Consider the following 20,987-nt stretch of genomic DNA (forward strand, 5'->3'; position numbering starts at 1 on the left):
ATAAATAAACATTAAAAAAAATTAAAAAAAAATATTCATAGAAGTCTATTTACTGGTTTTTCTTCATTTAGCATTTTGATCTTGAGAGAGGTAACAAACTGACAGTATTAGACATACAATTTATTTTAGAAAAGCCTTGCCAGTAAAGAAGTTGAGATGCTAGAAGCACAGAGTTCAGGAAATCCTTGTACCATGTAGAGTTCTTTGGAGAAATCTTCAGAGAATTAGGTTAATATCAGCGGTATGAATGATGGTGGATTGGAATTTAAGGTTGGAATAGATGGTTAAAGTAGAATAGGTTTGGAAATTCAGTGGTTTTTTTTTTTTAATTTCTTTTTTTTAACATTTATTTATTTTTGAGACAGAGAGAGACAGAGCATCAACGGGGGAGGGTCAGAGAGAGAGGGAGACACAGAATCTGAAATGGGCTCCAGGCTCTGAGCAGTCAGCACAGAGCCCGATGCGGGGCTCGAACTCACATACCGCGACATCGTGACCTGAGCCGAAGTCGGACGCTCAACCGACTGAGCCACCCAGGCGCCCCAGTGCTGGTTTTTTACCAAGAGTCATAACTATGTAATAACACAATGTGACATTGTGAATGTAACTCTAGTGTCATGGGGCCACTTGTAGGCCAGTCTTAAAAGACTAATCCAGTCGTTTTAAAAATTGGAAAGAGGTTTAAATTTTTTCTGAAGTCTGTTTAAGATCATGCCCTAATTTAGAGAGCCCCTTTACCCTCCTTTGTCCAGAGTCTCTCCCTGTTGACAGCAGTTGCTCATGTAAAAATATGTTTTCTCTCACTCCCACATTCTCATTAATGTTGGTTCTTTTCTGTCCTCTTTCCTCCTCATGGTCTCCTAACATTTTGGAGGATGTTGTATTGTTCTGTTACCATCAGGTTCTTTTATTGTTCTTTTAGCATCTAGCCATTTATGGTTCCTTCCAATGATTTAGCTCTACCTATTTCCAGGATATATCAACCCTGGAGCCAAGCAGCCCGACCCAGTAATCACTTTAGAAGTTGGGCAGTGGTGAGTGAGAAGGTGGACATTATTCCATGCTAGTATTTTCCCCTTGTTCATGAAGTTAATTTCATGATATAATTCAGTGTGTATTTATATTTATATTTATATTTATATTTATATTTATATTTATATTTATATTTATATTTATATTTATATTTATATTTATATTTTCCCTAAAAGATAGTACCATACCTGGCATATAGTAAGTGCTCAGTAGATACTTGAGAATGACTGAGTGGTTGTTCATATAATTGGTAATTCTGTGTGCTTCGAGTACCTGAAAAGAATGTTCTCTCTCTCTCTTTTAATGAAAAAGAATTTTTGTTAAACATTTTTTAGGGATTTGGTGTGACTGTGTCAGCTTTAGTTCATCTTTAAACCTTAGTATATATTTTGTGGAACAGAGGTGATACAGATCTATTTTCATTTTCATAGACTTTCAAGATTCTATGAGTTGGAAGTTAATTTAAAAAGGTAATGCACCCCATAAGAGACCCTTAAAAACTGAGAATAAACTGAGGGTTGATGGGGAGTGGGAGGGAGGGGAAAGTGGGTGATGGGCATAGAGGAGGGCACCTGTTGGGATGAGCACTGGGTGTTGTATGGAAAACAATTTGGCAATAAATTTCATATTAAAAAAATAAAAAGGTAATACAGATCTTTCAAAATTTATTTTTAGCTTATTTTTAATCACAAAGCTTTGAAGTTGTTGATATTTGAAATATATTCCCCTAAGGAGTTTCTGAAGATCTTGCTCCATGTAATAAAGAATGACCTTGGACTTTTGGGCATTTGTTTAGAACCGTCAAGTTTCCCATTGCCATGCCTGGTATTCTTTGTCCTTAGGGCCTGTATGTTAAAACTAGTCTCCCAAGAACAGAGGTAATTAAAAACAATAACACCTGTGTAGTCTAAGCTCGATCTCCCCCTCCCCACGTCATGTGTACAAAGTACTGGAGAAGTTCTTTAAGAAATAAGAGCATTAACTAGATGAGCCCCATGTGGAGGCATCCTAACCTGCGCCCAAGGGAGACTGCCCAGTGTCCCCCCCTCCATTCCTTTCCCTTTTTCTTTTCCACACATAGTTTCTCCCAGCTGGGGCTCATTCTGTGTGGACTATCCAATCAGTCTGCTGATGTTTATCTCGTAAGTCTTCTACTCACAGGGGGACATTCTTGATCATGTACTCAAAGATGCCTTAAGTAACATCCATATCTGTTATAACACTTCATCTTTGTTTCCTTGGACCAGGTCTATCATTACCTGTTATGCAACTTCTGTCAGCCCCATCTGTCAGGATTGTTTGCCAGAACATAAAATACATGGCAAAAAGAGAGGCCCAAGTGTTGGAAACGTCACTTGTTGCAGAACACATTCCAATCAGGCTAGCATCTTAGGCTTTCATTGGTTAAGAAAGCTTGTAGTACATTTCACTTATGCATATTACTCATGTGTAAATACAGACTGCCATGCTAGCACTTGTTAGCCAGGACTTAAAACAATATGCAGGACATGTGAAAAATATGTTAATGCTGTACTACAAAGACTTTCAACCTTTTGGCCTTGAAGATTATTGGGGCCTTAAAGATGATTGAGGACCACAAAGAGCTTTTGTTTATGTGGATTATATCTGTTGATATTTACCATATTAGAAGTTAAAAGTAAGGACATTTAAGAATATTTATTAATCAATTTAAAAACAATAATAAATCCATTGTATATTGACATAAAATATTTTTGTGACAAGAATTTTTGCCCAAACCAAAAAATATTAGCAAGAAGAGTGGTATTGTTCCACATTTTTGGAAATATCTTCAATATCTGACTCATTAGAAGACAGCTGGATTCCCCAATCTCCTTCTGCATTCAATTATTATGATATGTTGGTTTGGTTAAAATATATGAAGAATATCTAACTTACACAGATACGTAGTTGGAAAAAGAAGGGATATTTTGACAGCATTTTCAAATAATTTTGGATATTCTTTGGTATTTACCCGAACTCAATAAGAACTAGTTTTTTAAAAGTTGGTTACTATGCAGAATTGAAACCATATCAATAAACATTTCTTTCTCTGTTTTCTGAAATCCATTGGTTTATCTTGACTTTGAATGGATCTTTTATTCTTGCATGACTTTTTGGTACATTATACATTGATAATTTGGGAAATATTGCTTCCTTGATAAAGATTTTACAAATATTGACAGACATTAAATTACCTAACAGATCACATTTGTTAATATCACCATTGATCTCATCAAAACAGTTTCTAAGTATTGGGAAGCTGTTAAGCTACAATGGCAGATACAAGTTTTCAAAATTGTAATATTTCCCCAAATTTTATTATTGGAAAAGAATACCTGCCAGTTATTTCCCTTGAAGTGAGAGTCGTATTTTCTTCAGTTTTGCAAAAATGTGTGCCTCATACCTAAGTCTGAATAATTGCATTTTGTGAATTGTTCTTTTGAATAAAAATGCTGATCCATGAAAACAGCGACTAGCTCATTCAGCTTTGCTCTCAAGGAGTTGCACCAGTGTTTTTCCTTGGGACAGCCATTTTGTTTTGGTCTGCTGCAAAAATGATGTATGTTTCATACTGCCCATTTTGTCATACAGGAAATTATAAAAAGGTCAAGATTTAATAAAATTACTGTTATTGTTTCTCTGAAGACATTCTTCAGTGAAACTGGATCTTCTTTGTTCACTGTGAGCACATGATGGTGAAGACCCACTACAATGACTGAGTATGGTTTAGTGCCAGTACCTTGAGTGTGGTAAGGCACCAGTGTTTCACCCACTACTTTGCGCTGTCAGTGCAAATGTCAACACAGGCAAAAGGCAAATAACAGTTTACCATTATTAAGAAAATAAGTTTTACCTCACAGATTTTCTGGAAGGATCTTGGAGAACCCATTGAGTCCATGGACTGACTGTACTTGAAACTCTGGTGTACTGTAATGGAATGTTAGATTATTTTTATTTTTTTTTGAACATTGTTTTTGAGGCAAACAGCCAACAATTATTGCATATTCTGTAGGATGGCATTAGAGTATGCGTATATTATTTAAAAATAATAAACTTATTTAAAATTCTTTATTTTTGTATTTTACATACGTTTTTAATCACAGAAGTAACATATCCTAGGCATAAAAATTCAAACAATGCAGAAGTGTTTAAGAATTGACTCATACCCTACCTCCACCCACCGAATTCTCTGGTTTTCTTGTGCATTGTTCCAGACATTTTTCTAATGACAAACAAAATCTGCATGTCCATGTACTTTTTTTTTTTTTTTGTCTTTTTTGAGGATCTTTGTAGATCGTATAGAGGACCAGTCATTTACATTTTTTGGAGATCTTGTTTACCCTCTACCTAAAATCTAGGTTCAAAGTTAATTGTTCACAAATCACTGTTTGATTGCATTTGGTAGGAGAGTAATCATAGCCCCTAGGTAGGTGTGTGTGTGTGTGTGTGTGTGTGTGTGTTTTGTATGTGACTGACAACCACTTTGCCACCAGATAATTTTTCGTGAGTTACTCATATTGCCTTTTAAGTCAGTTTTATTGAAGTATAATTTAATTGCAGTAACATTTCAGTACTCCTCCTGTTTTCAGTATAATATTACGTAGTTTTGATAAATTTATGCACCTGTATAAGAGTCAAATGTAGAACTTTCCATCACTGAAAAGTTCCCCCATGGGCCTTTGCAGTTAACTCTCCCACTCTCAGATCCAGTCAAATGTCGATTTGTTTCTGTAAGTATATATCAATTCTGACTGTTTTAATTTACTTCAATGGAATACTATTTGTGCTTGAAAAGTACAGACCTCAGGTTTTTTATTAAAAGGATCCATGCTCATTTTAAGTTAGTTCAAACAGTATAAAGCAAGAGAAAACAATATTTCAACATACCATTCTAAACCAGACCACCCAGATATGTCCATTTTAACATTGATAATTATGATTTATTTCTTGATAAACCTAGATAGATTTCTATCATTTAGAATTGTTTCAGTGCTTACTTTGTTCTCTGAGTTAGTTCATGTTTTCAATGTTTGCCTGTTTCTGTCCAAATTGAAAGAAAATTTGTATACATATGTTATTGAGTCAAAATGTCTTTCCTACAATTTGTTAGAAATTATTCCATATCTTCTGGCATTGACTGTTGCTGTGAAGTCTGAGATCAGTCTAGATTTAATTTTTCTCTCTTGAGAGTGATTTACTTTTTGTACCTGGATGTCAAAAAGCTTTTCTATATTTTTATAGTTCAATAGGTTAACCATAATTTATCTTGATGTGCTTGTTTTTATCAGTTTTTTCTGAGATATTATATCTGTCTATATATAAAGATATGTATTATATCTTTTCAGTCTGCCTACTCACATCTTCCTGCATTTCAGATCTGTTTTCCTATATTGTATTTCTGGATATTTCTTTTTTTAAAATTATTTGTTTTAATGTTTATTTATTTTTGAAAGACAGAAAGAGAGCACAAGCAGGGCCAGGGGAGGGGCAGAGAGAGGGGGAGACCCAGAATCCGAAGCAGCCTCCAGGCTTTGAGCTGTCAGCATAGAGCCCGACGCGGGGCTTGAACTCACAAACCGTGAGATCATGACCTGAGCCAAAGTCAGTGCTTAACCAATGGAGCCACCCAGGCGCCCCTATTTCTGGATATTTCTACGTTTCATATCTTCTATTTAGTATCTCAGATACTATCTGTATATTAAATTATTTTTTTCTACATAATTTTTAAAATTTGAAATTCAACTTATTTAAACTAAACCCAATTTACTCATTTCTCATATTTTTTAAAAAAACAATGTCATAAATATTGTTTTACAACTTACTTATAAAATATAACAATTTAATATGGGTCTTCTTCCACATCTGTTACATGGATCTACCTCATTCTTTTTAGTGACTGTTTAGTATATCATAGCATATATATGCCATAGTTTATTTAACTATTTCCCCATTGTTGGACATTTATGTTGTTTCTGATTTTTTGATATTAATGATGTTGTAGTGAACATCTTTGTATATATAACCTGTAAGTTTGTGTAGGTATTTCTTCAGTCTGTCTTGCCCAAAGTAGAATTGTTTGGATATAATTATTTAGCATTTGGGGAGAGATAATACTATTGTGTGGGCTTTAGTTTAGTCAGACATATTGGGTTTAAATTCCTGAGTTACCATTTATTTGCGCTATGACTTTGGGAATGTTTTAATGTTTTGATCTTGAGTTTGATTACCTTGTACAGTGGAGATGGCCTTCATTAAGTACTAAGTTAAATAAAATGACACATCTCTAAAGGGTCTAGCATAGAGCTTGGCATTAAGAAATGCTTGGGGGAGCCTGGGTGGCTCAGTTGGTTAACTGTACAACTCTAGATTTCAGCTCAGGTCATGGGATTCTCTCTTCTCCCTGTCTTTCTGCCCCTCACTCACTTGTGCACTCTCTCTCCCTCAAGATAAATAAATAAACAAACTTTTTTTTTTTTTTTTTAAAGAAAACTGCTTGGTTAGTGACAATTATTGTTGTAAGGATTGTGGGTTGATGAGCTCTAACTTGAGTCAGAGATGAGTCTATCCAGGGAGTACCAGTGGGAGGTGTGACTTGGGAGCATCCTACAATTCAATTCCCCGAGGATTGCTTTCATTTACAAAATAAAGGAGCTGGGTGAGGTAATATCTTGTTCTTTTCTGGCTCTGTAATCTCACAACTATTAAGAATATTGGCAATAAAATAAATTGGAGAGAATATATGGCTAGTTTTAACATATTTACAAGCCTTGCCCTAAAATAGCTAATTGACTTTCTACTCCTTCTCCCCCATAAATGTAACGAGACTTTTCTTTAATTAAAACCATTCTCATCTGGGGGCACCTGGGTGGCTCAGTTGGTTAGGTGTCTGACTTCGACTCTCAGGTCATGATCTCGTGGCTCGTGAGTTCGAGCCCCACGTTGGGCTCTGTGCTGACAGCTCAGAGCCTGGAGTCTGCTTCGGATTCTGTGTCTCTCTCACCTCTCTCTCTGCCCCTCCCCTCCTAGCGCTCTCTCTCTTTCTCTCAAAAATAAATAAACTTTAAAAAAAATCTTAAAAAAAACCCATCCTCATCTGTTGTGGAAAGATTATAAAAGTGGTTTCAAATATAAAGAATCTTATTTTTAAATTTTATTTTAAAATTGATTTTTTTTTTCACTTTGGTTCAAACTCTGTACATAACTATTCTCCTAAATCCTTTCTATCATAGGCAGATCTTGTGTGTGTCAAGAGACGGTCAGTGGTAAGCAGACTATATATATGACAGAAATCTTTTTACCACAGTGATTGTATTCTGGCCCTTTGGCCTGATTTCTGTGACTTTTCTCTGCTTTTCTCTTTTCTTTGTGTAAGCCAGGCATAGGTGTCTAAATTTTATCTGTGTGGGGTATATGACAAATACAGATGTTTTCCAATGCTGTTGTTGATGAAAAGTGAAAAGCCTGTGAGCTTTTAAAAAATAACAACCAGGGAGTTTTAGTCAGGGAGGGTAGTGATACTTAAATGGAAAGTTTCAGAGGGGTGTGGTTAACCACGGCACCTCTGGATTCTGACTCTAGGTTATATGTGATTGATGGTGTTTCCCACCTGTTCTCTTTGCATTTTATGAAAGGACATTTTTATACAAAGCCAGGTGGTCTCCAAAGTGGATGATAGAGTTAGTCACTTTGGCAGAAATTTCAAAATAATCCTGAGATTCATAAACTCACTGCCTACTAAGTTATCTTAAAAAATTTTTTTTAAAACATTTATTTATTTTTGAGAGAGGGAGAGCGAACACGAGCAGGGGAGGAACAGAGAGAGGGAGATTGAGGATCCAAAACCTGATGCGGGTCTCAAACTCATGAACGGTGAGATTATGACCTGAGCCAGAATCAAGAGTTGGTCACTTAACTGACTAAGCCATCCAGGCAACCTGCTGCCTACTAAGTTATCTTGGTAAGTATAGTTTGTTTACAGGTCATTAAATTTTTCCTGAAACCAAAGTATGTGAGTAGAGAAGGTTCTTGAGTTTTGTATACCAGCCACTTCAGTTTTAGAAACTTAAACGTGGTTCGTTTTCATGAATATATTTTCTGAAATTGTAACTTTTAATTCTAACTAGTTTGTGATTTCAGTGTCCTCAGAGCATGACATGTTTTAGTTGCCCTTTGATCAATCTATATTCCTGGTTTCTGTCTTAAGATCTGTACTTCTTTGGACAAATTAATTGTTTCCTGCCCCCCCCCTCCCCCCCCCCCCCCCGGCTGTTATTTGGAGTTCAAGGGGTTGAGTTGTCTTTCTCATTAATAAGAACATGTAAGGTTGTGAGTCACGTGGACCTGGCCCAGCAAGGTCTCTTAGGGCCTTTAATTCCATAATGTCCTTGATCTGAGGAAGCCGCTCAGTAATCTCTTCACAATTTCCACAACCAAGCCATCTGCCTGCATTAAAATAAATCAAATCTGCTTACTCCTTCAGTGTCTAACAAATATTCTATAAACTGATGGTGATGAAGACCACAAACACAAAAATAATTTGCAGTCTCGAGCACTTCCTCTGAATTCGCAACTTGGATTGTCTTGACATAGTGGAAGTTGGCATGCCAGCTTTCTCTTTGACTGGAGTAGAGGATAGCGGAACCCTTTCCCCCTACTCCTTTGCAGTAATCCCAAGTGTGACAGGGTAACGGATTCAGCTTTTCCACATCTAGATTAGTCTTCACAAAACCTTTCCTTACCCTTCTGCTTCGTATATACTAGCTAATTAGGTAAATGCACATATGTGTTTATAAATAGAATCATCCATATTCATTCTGCACTCTTGTTTCTGGCTCTTAAAATTCAACATTATTTATGCACTTTATCCACATTAGGTATAGCTGTAGTTTCTTCACCTTCATTACAGTAGAGCACTTCATTGTATGAATATACCATGATATTGACATCCGTCCTACTGCTGATAGACATTGGGTTCTTTCCATTTTGGGTCTACAATGAATAATGCTGCTGTGAACATTCTTATACATGTGTTTTGATGCGAATCAGAGTGCATTTCTGTTAAGTATACACCTAAGAAACAAATTGAGTATATTCAGCATTAGTAGGTACTGCCATTTTCACGAAGTGGTTGTGTTGATGTTTACACCTGCTAGCAGTGTTTGGAAGTTTTGTTTCCTCTACATGCTTATGAACACTAACTATTATCTATTTAACTTTAACCATTATGATGGAGGAATAATGGTATCTCATTGTGTGTGTGTGTTTATAAGGTTCTGCACTTCCCTGATTACTAATGAGGTTGCTCACCATTTCCCCTTTTACTGACCATTTAAGTATCTTCCTATGTAAATTGTCTGCTCAGGTCTTCCCAGTTGTTTTTTTTTTTAACGTTTATTTATTTTGGGGGCAGAGAGAGACAGAGCATGAATGGGGGAGGGACAGAGAGAGAGGGAGACACAGAATCGGAAGCAGACTCCAGGCTCTGAGCCATCAGCCCAGAGCCCGACGCGGGGCTCGAACTCACAGACCGCGAGATCGTGACCTGAGCTGAAGTCGGACACTCAACCGACTGAGCCACCCAGGCACCCCAGGTCTTCCCAGTTTTTAAAAATGCTTATTTATTTATTTTGAGAAAGAGTGTGTGTGTGAGTACAAGTAGGAGAGAGGCAGAGAGAGAGGGAGAGAGAGAGTTCCAAGCAGGCTCCATGCTCAGCAAAGAGCCCAGTGTGGGGCTTGATCCCACGAACCATGAACCAAAATCAAGAGTTGGCTGCTTAACTGACTGAGCCACCCGGGTGCCCCTTGCCAGTTTTCTTTCTTTCTTTTTTTTTTTAATAACAGCTTTATTCAGATGTAAGTCATCTACTGTATAATTTAACCCATTTAAAGTGTACAATCCAGTGGTCTTTGGTATATTACATTATTAATTTTACAACTCAGTGGTTTTGGTATAATGTATCATTAATTTTTAAGAATTGGGGTAAAACACAACATAAAAGTTGTTATTTTAACTGTTTTTAAGTGTACAAATCAGTGGCATTAAGCACATTCACAATTTTGTGCAACTATTACCACTATTTCCAAAACTTTTTCATCATTTCAAACAGAAACTTTATAAACAGTGAATAACAGTTACTCCCTGTTTTCCAGTTCCCCCAGCCACTGGAAATATCAAATCTATTTATATTTCTGTGAATTTGCCTATTCTATCTACTTCATGTAGGTGGAATCATACAGTATTTGTCTTTTTGTGATGGGATTATTTCATTTAGCATAACATTTTCAAGGTTCATCTATGTGATAGCATGTATGATAACACTTCATTCCTTTCCATGGCTGAATAATATTTCAGTGTTTATATATGCTACATTTTGTTTATCCATTTATCTGTTGACGAAACCTTGGGTTTTTGTGAGTTTTTAAAATTAGAGAGTCCATGTGTCTTTTTCCTCCCTGATTTGTATGGGTTTTAAAATGTTTCTTGGAATTTTATTGGTTACATGTGTTGCAAAATCTTCTTTTACTCTGTGACTTGCCTTTTCACTTATTTTGATATCTTTTAAAGAACAGTTCTTAATTTTAATTAGTAGTGTTAACAGTTTTTCCTTTTTGACTACTACTTTCTGGGTCTTGGCTGAGAATTTGTTACCTATCCCAGTGTCATAAAGATATTCTCTGTTTTCTTCTATAAGCCATACTGTTTACCTTTTATATTTTGACTGATAGCCCTCCTGGAATTGATGTTTTGGGTGTGTGGTGAGAGTTGGGAGTTAGGGACTGAAACTTAATTTTTGGTGGTGATTTACCCAGACTGATTTACTCAGATTGATTGATCCAGTCTTTTTGGTTAGGTAAGTTCTTTGATATGGTCTTAAGTTTCATCTTACCTTCAGGGTCTAGTACAATGCCTTGTACATAGTAAGTGATCAGTAAATTCTTGCTAACAATGGTTGAGCCATAAACATTCATTTCCCAAAAGGCACAAGGGACCCAAACAGAATGCTGTGAAATTTGTTTTTATTTGTAAATGGTATCTGTAAATAATACTCATTTTTTTTGTAAATAGGATCATTTCCTCTTTACAGAATCATTTTCTTCTCTCCTTTTGTTTTGGTTTTGGTCTGCTATCTCTCTCTTCTTCTGTTTTCTCTGCCATTTTTATCATCATCATCTCCTGCTTCATTAATGTCATCTTCATCATCCAGAGCTGAGGTTATGTTCTAAATCTCATGATCTTCATTTTACCACTGTATCGTAATTTCCTTTAAAAATAATAATTTTAATTGTATAATAGTCTTTCCTATTATTGAGTATCTTACATCATAATAGCATCACCTTACATTTGGTTTGTACAAGGAATTTGAACTTAAGGTCCAAAAATGGTTTCCAGAGAAGGCATAGAAATTTTATGCAAAATTTAGTGTTGTATGCATTTGGTCTTTTTTTTCTTCTGGGGGGAGAATATCTCAACTTATTTATTTTCTATTTGTTTTTGAGAGAAAGAGATTGAGAGAAAGATTGTGAGCAGCGGGAGGGGGAGAGAGAGAGGGAGAGGGGAATCTTAAGCAGGCTCCATGCTCAGTGCAGAGCCTGATATGGGGCTTGATCCCATGACCATGAGATCATGACCTGAGCTGAAATCAAAGGTCAGATGCTTAATTGACTGAGCCACCTATCACCCCAATATGGTACCTGGTCTTGAGGAGCTTAATACATGTGTAATTAGAGTTGTAAGCACACTTATAATTTGGAGATTTATATGAATCAGAAAAGGAATAATAGTGGAACCCTTGTCAGAATTGTGTGAGGAAATAGAAGTGCAGCTATGTGATAGTTGAAATGTCAGGAGGAAGAAGATATGATACTCAGATAGTTAATGGCTATGTGCACTGCCTGTCTGGTCTTTATCCCAGCTGATGAGGCAAATCACCTCTGTTTCTTCTATATTAAACAGTTTTAAAGGAAAAGCAAAATAAAATGACAAAAAAATGAAGGGTCTGTTATGCTCCAGGAATCTTGGGTAGAAAGATGAAAAAGTGTAGTAGGGTCCAGTCCTCAAGACTCCATGGTTTAGTCTAAAAGACAAACGTGATTCAGCTCATTATGATATAATGTGTTTCTTTAGTGGTATGAATGAAGTATAGCCTCCCGTTCAATTGTCATTGTTATTTTGACCGATCTGTGCCATTTTCCTGGGTGGTTTGGTTCTCGGGGTCTGCAGGTTCTATAGCTGGCCACTTTGAACATGTGCTAGAGTGATGGCACGGAGGCAGTGGCAGAAGCAGGTGGAGTCTGTGGCAATGCTCCTGAGTCCTCAGGGCCTTCATGAAGTGTGTAAGAGACCTAGCAGTGTATGTGTATCCTGGTAAGGGGACCTATAGAGGTCTGAGGAAGTCTATGAGTACAGGAATTTCAAGATGAGAGGACCATTGTATAAAGATGGGAGCTGGCACATACCCACCACTGTTCCATTCAGCACCACTGCTACTCCCGCCCAGGACTGGTTGTAACTTACTGGTTACCACTCTGGGAGTCCTCAGTCAGGATACTCTAGATCTGAATCCAGGGAAGACCCCGGCAACTTTGTGTAGATATGAGGGCCACCTCTTTTCTTCTCTGCCTTGGGATAGTTGGAGGATTCTATCCTTCAGGCAGTCAGATACCATCTGGAAGAAAATAAGCATGGGGGAAAGAAACCTAAAAGACTGAGCATTTATCTGAGCCATCCAAAAGAGACATCTCTATAATATTACTTAAAAAGGCTATTTGGGGCACCTGGGTGGCATCCAACTCTTAATTTTGGGTCACGTCATAATATCGTGGTTCATGAGATTGAGCCCTGTGTGGGGCTCTGCGCTGACAGCATGTAAGTCTGCTTGGGATTCCCTGTCTCCTTCTCTGTCTGCCTCTCCCCCAATTGTGTTGTTTCTCTGTCAAAATAAATGAATAAACATTAAAAAATATTATTTATTATTGTTCCCCAACCCCTGCCACCCATCTAGTTTTGGGGTGGGTTGGTGGGGTAGGAAGTAGTAAGAAGAGCGTATCAGCTTGAAAGAAAATAGACTTTGCTTTTATGCACATGCTTCTTTGTTCACAAAGGAATGTAAATTTACTTATTGCTATCTTCTTGCTAACATTTGGTTTAGATACATGGCCATTCCTGCAGAATCTAGGGTCCTCATCTGGCCAGATGTGCCAGTCTTGAGCTCTGTCCTAGTTTTTAACTTAAGCTCATGTACCAACATGGCAGCAAATGTGTAAGCAATTGCAAGAACCGTACTACTGTGGTTTATTGAATCTCGATAAATGATCTTTTCTCTTAAGAAAAGCCTCTTTATTCACTTGATCACTTAGAGTGCTTTTTTTAAATACTTGAATTTTGGCAGGCATTTCGGTATTGAGGTGCCCGCAGTGAACTGAATGTGGTTAAACAGCTTGGAACACGAGGGTTGAACAGGCTCTGGGCACACGTGCCACAGTGTGGTAAGCCAACATCAGCTCTGATGAGCTTCAGTTCTGCTGTCGCTGCCACTTCTGGATCCCTCTTTCAGGCACACACATTTCTTCTGATTTGAAGCTGTCACAAGTTTCCAGTCTGGATGTCAAATTTCCATTAAGATTGTATCTGCCATTGTTGGGTACCCACCCGCGTGCCATTCATTACCTGAGTGCTTTATTATATTTACTCATCAATTCTAAGACAAGCCTGTGAGATTGATGAGTATTCTCCCTATTTCCAAGTGAGGAAATTGTGCAGTTGTAGAATAGAATGAATTTCAGTACCTTGAGTTAAGTGCCTGGAAGATTAAGGCAATATGTAAAGTGCCTACTACTGTGCCAGGCTCAGACAGTCAGTAAGTGGATTACAGTTTTTCCTTTAAGCTCCGTTTGACTTTGTGATGATTTTTGTCTCCATTCTAGCACCTGATTGGAGAAGACTTTGGGAAGCATGTATATGATCTGTGAGCAGGGCTTGAAAAGATCTTTGGAACCCTAAGCATGAAAAGGTCATGGTGCCCCCTCCTGTGAAACTCAGAATGGGACACTAAACTATAAAGTAAGAGTAAGCGAGTCCAGCACAGCTGTTTTTTCCTTTAAGAGGACCACTTTAGTCTTTGTTCTGAAATATCAAATATCAGTCTTTTTTTAAAAATTTTAAAATGTTTATTTACTTATAGAGAGAGACAGAGCACAAGCAGGGGAGGAGCAGAGAGAGAGGGAGACACAGAATCTGAAGCAGACTCCAGGCTCTGAGCTGTCAGCACAGAGTGCAGTGTGGGGCTCAAACCCGTGAACTGTGAGAACATGACCTGAACTGAAGTCAGATGCCCAACTGACTGAGCCATCCAAAATATCAGCCAGTCTTAAAAATGTTTACCCCTTCTCTCTCTTCCTCCGCCACCTTCTTGTCTAGTACTAGTCCTTCAACATACGTTATATAATTAATATTTACCACAGCGGTCCATTGTGTCCATTTTATAAACAAGGAAACTGGCATTCAGAAACGTGAAATAAGATTACAGCTCATGTCCTTTGGTTTCTAAAATGGACATTCTCCCTGCTTCAGGAAAAGGAGAACAAGAAAATACTGTTGTTTCACCTTGAAATCCTCCTTCCTCCTCTTTTTTCTGAGCCTGGGAAATAATGCTTATGCTTTTGGATGCAGGTTGGATGTCACCTCCCACACGGTCTCCCCAAGTTGGCTTCTTCCTCTCCTGTCTCCATAGAACATTGTTCAGACTTGAGCCCACACCTGTTTACTGTGACCTATACACTCACCTCTTGCTTAATCCTGCTCTTCCTTCCTTATCCCTTGCACTATGCCTGGGACACAGCCAGTGCCTAATATGTGTTTGTTTCATAAATAGTAGGTGACAATTTTACAGTTCAGGCTACAAGGACACCTGGAGTTCAGAGAGACTTTATGGAACAGGTAGGAAGTCACAGAGTCTCCCAGCATCTGGATAGGATTTAGACTGGCACAGCAGAGGCCTGGCTTGCTGGGCTGTGGGGGAAGGGGTGGGGTGCGGAACCACAGCAGAAGTGGCCGTTTGGAAAGGAGCGTTGCTAGCTGCTGCTGGGAAGTAATGTGAGTTAAATTTGGATGCCATGTTTATTATTTCAGCTCTTTGAAAACTGCCCCTAATGATATCTCTTTTCTTTTGTTTTTTCAAAATTAATGATCTTTTTGTAGCTATGGTAACTCATTTGAAGCTCTATTATGCATGTAATCTGTACACATTGAACTATGTGCTTCAGCGTTCTAAACATTTTCCTGCATAGTCAATAATTCTATATTTGTAATGTTCTCTTCCTTCTGGTGAAAATTGGCTATTCCCTTTAGATTTCTGAAGATGATTTTAAAAAGAATTAGGAATGACAGCTTTACTAATAAATTACCATAAATGACCATTAATCTTTGTTCCTAACGTTCATGCCATTATTTGCTTATACTAACATATTTCTTTTTTTTTTTTTTTTTTTTTTTTTTTTAAATTTTTTTTTTTCAACGTTTTTTATTTATTTTTGGACAGAGAGAGACAGAGCATGAACGGGGGAGGGGCAGAGAGAGAGGGAGACACAGAATCGGAAACAGGCTCCAGGCTCCGAGCCATCAGCCCAGAGCCTGACGCGGGGCTCGAACTCACGGACCGCGAGATCGTGACCTGGCTGAAGTCGGACGCTTAACCGACTGCGCCACCCAGGCGCCCCTATACTAACATATTTCTAAGCAGCTTTTACTTTGAGAAGCTTTGAACCCATGACACATAGCACCCTGGTTTCCCTGATCTCTCTGGCCTGAGGGCCCCTATCCATCACTGCTATGAGGTCCTGACCCTCCCGCCTCTTTCTCGGACTTCTGCAGTCCCGTGGGACACTCTGTACCTCTGCCTGACTCTGGTCCAGCCACCTACACCTCTGTGTTTATGTCTGCTCTTCCCCCTGCTTCTGCTCATCCTGTTGCGAACCTTCCTGGCCTGACCTTTCTGCCTGGTCTCAGATGACTGTCTTTTATGTCCTCCTGTCTCTCTCAGAGAAGTTTAGCACCTGTACCCCAGCTCACTTAGGTAGACTAGGTTCCGTGTTTTCTTCTCTTTGGTCAGTGTGTTGTTTAACCTTGGAATCTTTTTCTTCATCTGGAAAGAGAGGCCTACATCCCTCCGCAACGAGTGGCTGGACTGGATGAAGAGATGTCCCGAACGCCTGGTACGTATGCGGCAAGAGTCTGTCTCCCCTCAGCCCTTGATATGATCAAACTACTTTCAAAAACACTTGTTATTTATTCACTCAGTATTCTTCGAGGGCCTGCTTTGCGGTAGGCACTGTTGTAAGTTTGGTGGGGGGGCGATAGCAGAGGCAAGAATAACAACATCTAGGGCAGAAAAGATGATCTAGCACTAAAGTTTCTTCTTCAGGTCCCTACTTCGTCTTGAAAGGAAGTGTTTGTTCACCTATAAAATACTGGTAGGTTGAGAATAATGTAACTGACACAAAAAACTTCTATTAAGATCCTAAATCTCCTCAAATCAGGTAAACAAGCTTTTTAAAGCTTTTACAGCCTTATGATTGTTGTTGTGTTTTCCAGGTATATAGCAGTTTCCTAAGTGAAGTCACAGGTTGTGTTGGCTGCAGCCTGAACTGGGTCTCTGTCTCAAAAAGGCTTGCAGTTTGTTCGTTGCTTTGGGTGAGGTAGATCTTCTGTAAGAAATTGGAACTGACTCCCGTCACCAGGACGGGTTTTACTTCCTGTTGATCCCGTGTTGTTTATACCCCAGTACCTTACACGGTGAATGTATTCAGGAAAGAAAGGTTTATGGATACAGGAAATGTTTATTTCTCTAGATCGGCTTTTACACTTCTCTTTTTGAGGCTTTATTAACAATTACATTTAATGTTTATCACCAGTAATAAACATCACCCTAGATAATGTTTGCTTCTCTTTTTCTTACATTTCTCTACTTTAAAAATGCAAAATTGTTTGAATTGTATTTATTTTAAAAATACTTCCAAGTTGCTTTAGTATTTACTAAATATTTATTTAGCTTCTGATACAGTTGACTCATACACTTTATTGATACATAAAAAGGTGTATAAATTAGTATTTATTGATTTGCTTCTGGGTTTAATGTTGATAATTTCAAACCAGAAGGGGAAAGTTTTTTACACTTAATAGAGGCTTTCCTGTGAAAATTCATGCAGCTGTCATACAGACCTTCAGTCTCCTGGTTTCTCTTCTCTGCTCAGCTCCTTCTTCCTTCCCCTCCTGCCTCTCTTCTTGCATGTTATATAATAAGAAACCCAGAGAGGTAAAGTAATCTTTTTGAAACTACACAGCTTTTAAGTGGCAAAGTTTGGATCAGAATCAAAGTTAAAGCTCTTTGTAAGTAATATAGCCAAGCAATACTTGAGTTACTTTTTCTGTCTTGTGCAAATTAATTTTAACTGCATTAGGGTCTCTTCCTACTGTCTTTCAGTCCCTGTCACCTCACCAGCCCAACAAAATGTTACACTAGAAAATGTAAATATACTATGAGCGTACACAGATGTGTATAAATAGTGGGTGTGCTTTGTGATTGTGGTAAGGTTTGTTAAGCACAATGGAGGTGTGTGTGTACCAAAACAACAACAACAACAACAACAACAGCAACAACAACAACAACAACAACAACAACAACAACAATACCACGAAAACATACTGGATACCCTGCCCTTAGCGACTTTTATGCTTCTGGAATGTCCTCAGATTCCAGACTGGGTAAGATGAAACAGACAAGAAAATACTCAAATTTCATTTCAGAATCTGCAGCAGCTGGAGTGAACGTCAAACAGATGGGCTTTTCCACCCTGATTATCCTAACTTCCTAAATTTAGAAATACATGCTTTAAAAAAATGTAAATTACCCGAGGGGGTGGTGTAGCACATGCCAGGCAGTGCTAACGAGTGCAAATAGATGTCATCTGCTGACTTAGATGAATCTCAGCTCCCACTTCTGGGTCTCTGTTATTTCATTCCCTTTAGATTTGTTTTATGTCACCGCTTTCAAGCCTCTTTTCACATATAGATTAATATTATTTTAAAATATTGAGATTTATATAATATCTTAAACCAAAATAGTGTTTAATCTGTCTTATTACTCAAAATTCCTTCAAACTGGTAGAAAAAAAAATAAGAAAGAGATATTAGCTGCGAAGTCTCTTGTATCTTGCCTTTGCAACTAACTAGCTGGATGAATTTGGGTAAGACACTTCCTCTACCATAAAATGGGTAGACTAGACTCAATGGTCTGTATGTACCTTTGAGTTTTAAAGTTCTTTGTTTCTGTAAATTATCTAGAATTTATTTTGTGTAATGTTGTGTCCCTAGAACCTAGCACAGTACTTGGCATATAAGTAGATGTTTAATAAACATTGACAAAAGAATCATATGATCTTATGTTTTCAATTTACATGATTGATTAGGCAAATTGTTTAGGAACTAAGTCTTTTATGGCCACCCTGCCCCTATTAGAATATACTATTTCTCTCTGGTATCTTATAGTTAAGTTGAGATCAACAATGATCCAAGGACATAAAAAAGCAAAATCCAGACAAGTGAGGAAGTTTGTATATACATATCACCTCTCATTGGAGTATGAGTTGTATGGAGAATCACATTTTATATAACTGAATATGTTGGTAGAACCACCTTTATTCCAAAGTCACAGGAGGGAAAGCAGAAAATGATCTGTAAGTCCACACCAAAGGAAGTGGAATGATCAAGTTTGTAGAAGAAGCGAATCCACAAGCTTCATCTTTGGGGATAAGTAAGAGTTCAGGAAGTAAGGGGTTAATGTGACAGAGAGGGGGTTTGTGAGAGCTGGCTTTTGTGGGCAAAAAGAGTAGACTAGCAGAGTTACAGGGGCATAAAATAGTCTGGGAGCTGTGTAGAGTTCTGCATGACTGGAGGGTAGAGTTCAAGGGGAGAAGAGGCTAGCCTCTTGCTGGAAGGATAGGCAAGCACCAGAGATCTGGACTTTATCTTGTGAGCAGTGGGAAGCTGCCTAAGGGTTTTAAAGAGAAATAGCTTGCTCACTGGCTCTTTTAAGCAATTTGGCTCTTTTAAGCAATTTGACTTTAGTAGCAGGAGGAGGATGGATTGGAAGTGGACCAGGAGGTGGGGGACAGGGAGATCACTTAAGAGGCTGTTGTGCTAGTTCAAGATCATGTGAGAATCATCATAAATGTTGATAAATTAGGTCCAAGGAGAGAGACATATTCTCAATGAATCTTTTATTTGGTTTATCGAAAACCCCCACCCCAAAAGGTAAAGACTTGTAAGGAGGGTATTTTCTTCTCAGAATGAGGGAAATATAAAAAGAAAAAATAAACATTAAATTTGTGGTTTCATTAATATATGGATAAATGTGAATAATTGAAAGGTGAATAGTGTTGTATTGAGATTGAAATCTAGCCATTTGTTTCTGTTTGCTAGTTCTGGTGTTGATTATCTTGGAAATCTAGCTAACATGGTAAAAGAAGAAATTTCCATTTCACTTAAATCGTACTCATCTGAGCACAGACTAAACCAAGCTGCCTCTGGGGGAGGATATAAATTATGAATACATTTAATAAAGCATGTAAAATTATGGTGTAGCACTTTTTTGGGAATTTCATAAAGGTTTGAGAAATGTCATAATTAATAATTCTAAGCATGGCAGACCTTTGTCGTTTCCCTTTTGGTGAATTTTCCTTGAGAGACTAACCCCTGATAGTTTGCCAGTTTCTCCATATTTCTCAGAGGTCTCCAGGAATCTCTGACAATCTCTTGGCCTCAAGGCTCTTTTCAGAGTTTCTGCTTATGTTGTGTCTTTCACTTCCTGGAAATGGATCCTCTCCCACCCTCCTGGAGTGGAGGGCCATACCACTGTCCTCTCTCATTACACCTGCTACCCTAGGGTCCCTCCGCAGCAGAAGCACATATAGTTAAGCAGAATCTGCTTAACTATAGCTTCCCACTCAGAAGATTTATAGTTTGAGCTTTTACATTTAGGTCTGCAGTACATTTTGAATTAATTTTTTTGTGTACATTTTAAATTACATTTTAAATTAATGTTGAATTAATTTATGTTGTGAGGTAAGGTAGATGTTTGTTTTCTCAAAATGCAAATATCTAGTTGTTCCAATACTTTTTGTTTAAAAGATGTTCTTTTCCCCATTGAATTGCCTTTTATCTTTATTTCTTTCCCTCTATTTGTCTTTGATTTTCTTTTTCTAACTTCTTTTGTTTCTAGCTCAGAAACTTAAGTCACTGATTTTAGACCTTTTTACACCCAACATAAGCAGGTACTGCTATACCTTTCCCTGTAAACACTGTTTTTCTTGCATCCTACATATTTTTATATGTTGTAGTTTTCATTAAATTTAGTTCAAAATGTTTTCTAATTTCCATTGCGATTTCTTCTTTGACCTAATAGATTTCTTAAAGGTGTCTTATTTAATTTCCAATCACTTGAGAGTTTTCCTAGATATATTTTTGTCATTGATTTCCAATTCCTTTTTGATCAGAGAACATTCTTCATATGCTGTCATTCTTTTTTTAAAAATGTTTATTTATTTTGAGGGGGGGGGGAGAAGGAGAGAGTGAGCAGGGAAGGGGCAGAGAGAGAGGGAAAGAAAGAATCCGAAGCAGGCTCCACACTGCCAGTGCAGAGACCCAATGAAGGGCTCGAACCCACTAACCGTGAGATTGTGACATGAGCTGAAATCAAGGGTGGGATGCTTAACCAACTGAGTCACCCAGGTGCCCCTCTTGTCATTCTTTTAAAATTGATTGGAACTCATTTTAATGGAAAGCACATGCTGTCTCTGGGTGAATGTACCATGTGCACTTAAAAATAATGTGTATTCTTCAGATATTGGAGGTCAAAGTGGTTGACAGTGTTATTCTGACT

The 20,987-nt window shown here is 37.9% G+C and overlaps 1 protein-coding gene across 3 annotated transcripts in view; it reads left to right on the top strand.

Moving 5' to 3' along the window:
• Positions 1 to 20,987, top strand: part of IGSF11 (immunoglobulin superfamily member 11) — a 190,491-nt gene that overhangs the window by 60,000 nt on the left and 109,504 nt on the right. The window lies entirely within an intron of this gene.

This window comes from Neofelis nebulosa, chromosome 5 (assembly GCF_028018385.1).
Source record: "Neofelis nebulosa isolate mNeoNeb1 chromosome 5, mNeoNeb1.pri, whole genome shotgun sequence".
Taxonomy (NCBI): Eukaryota; Metazoa; Chordata; class Mammalia; order Carnivora; family Felidae; genus Neofelis; species Neofelis nebulosa.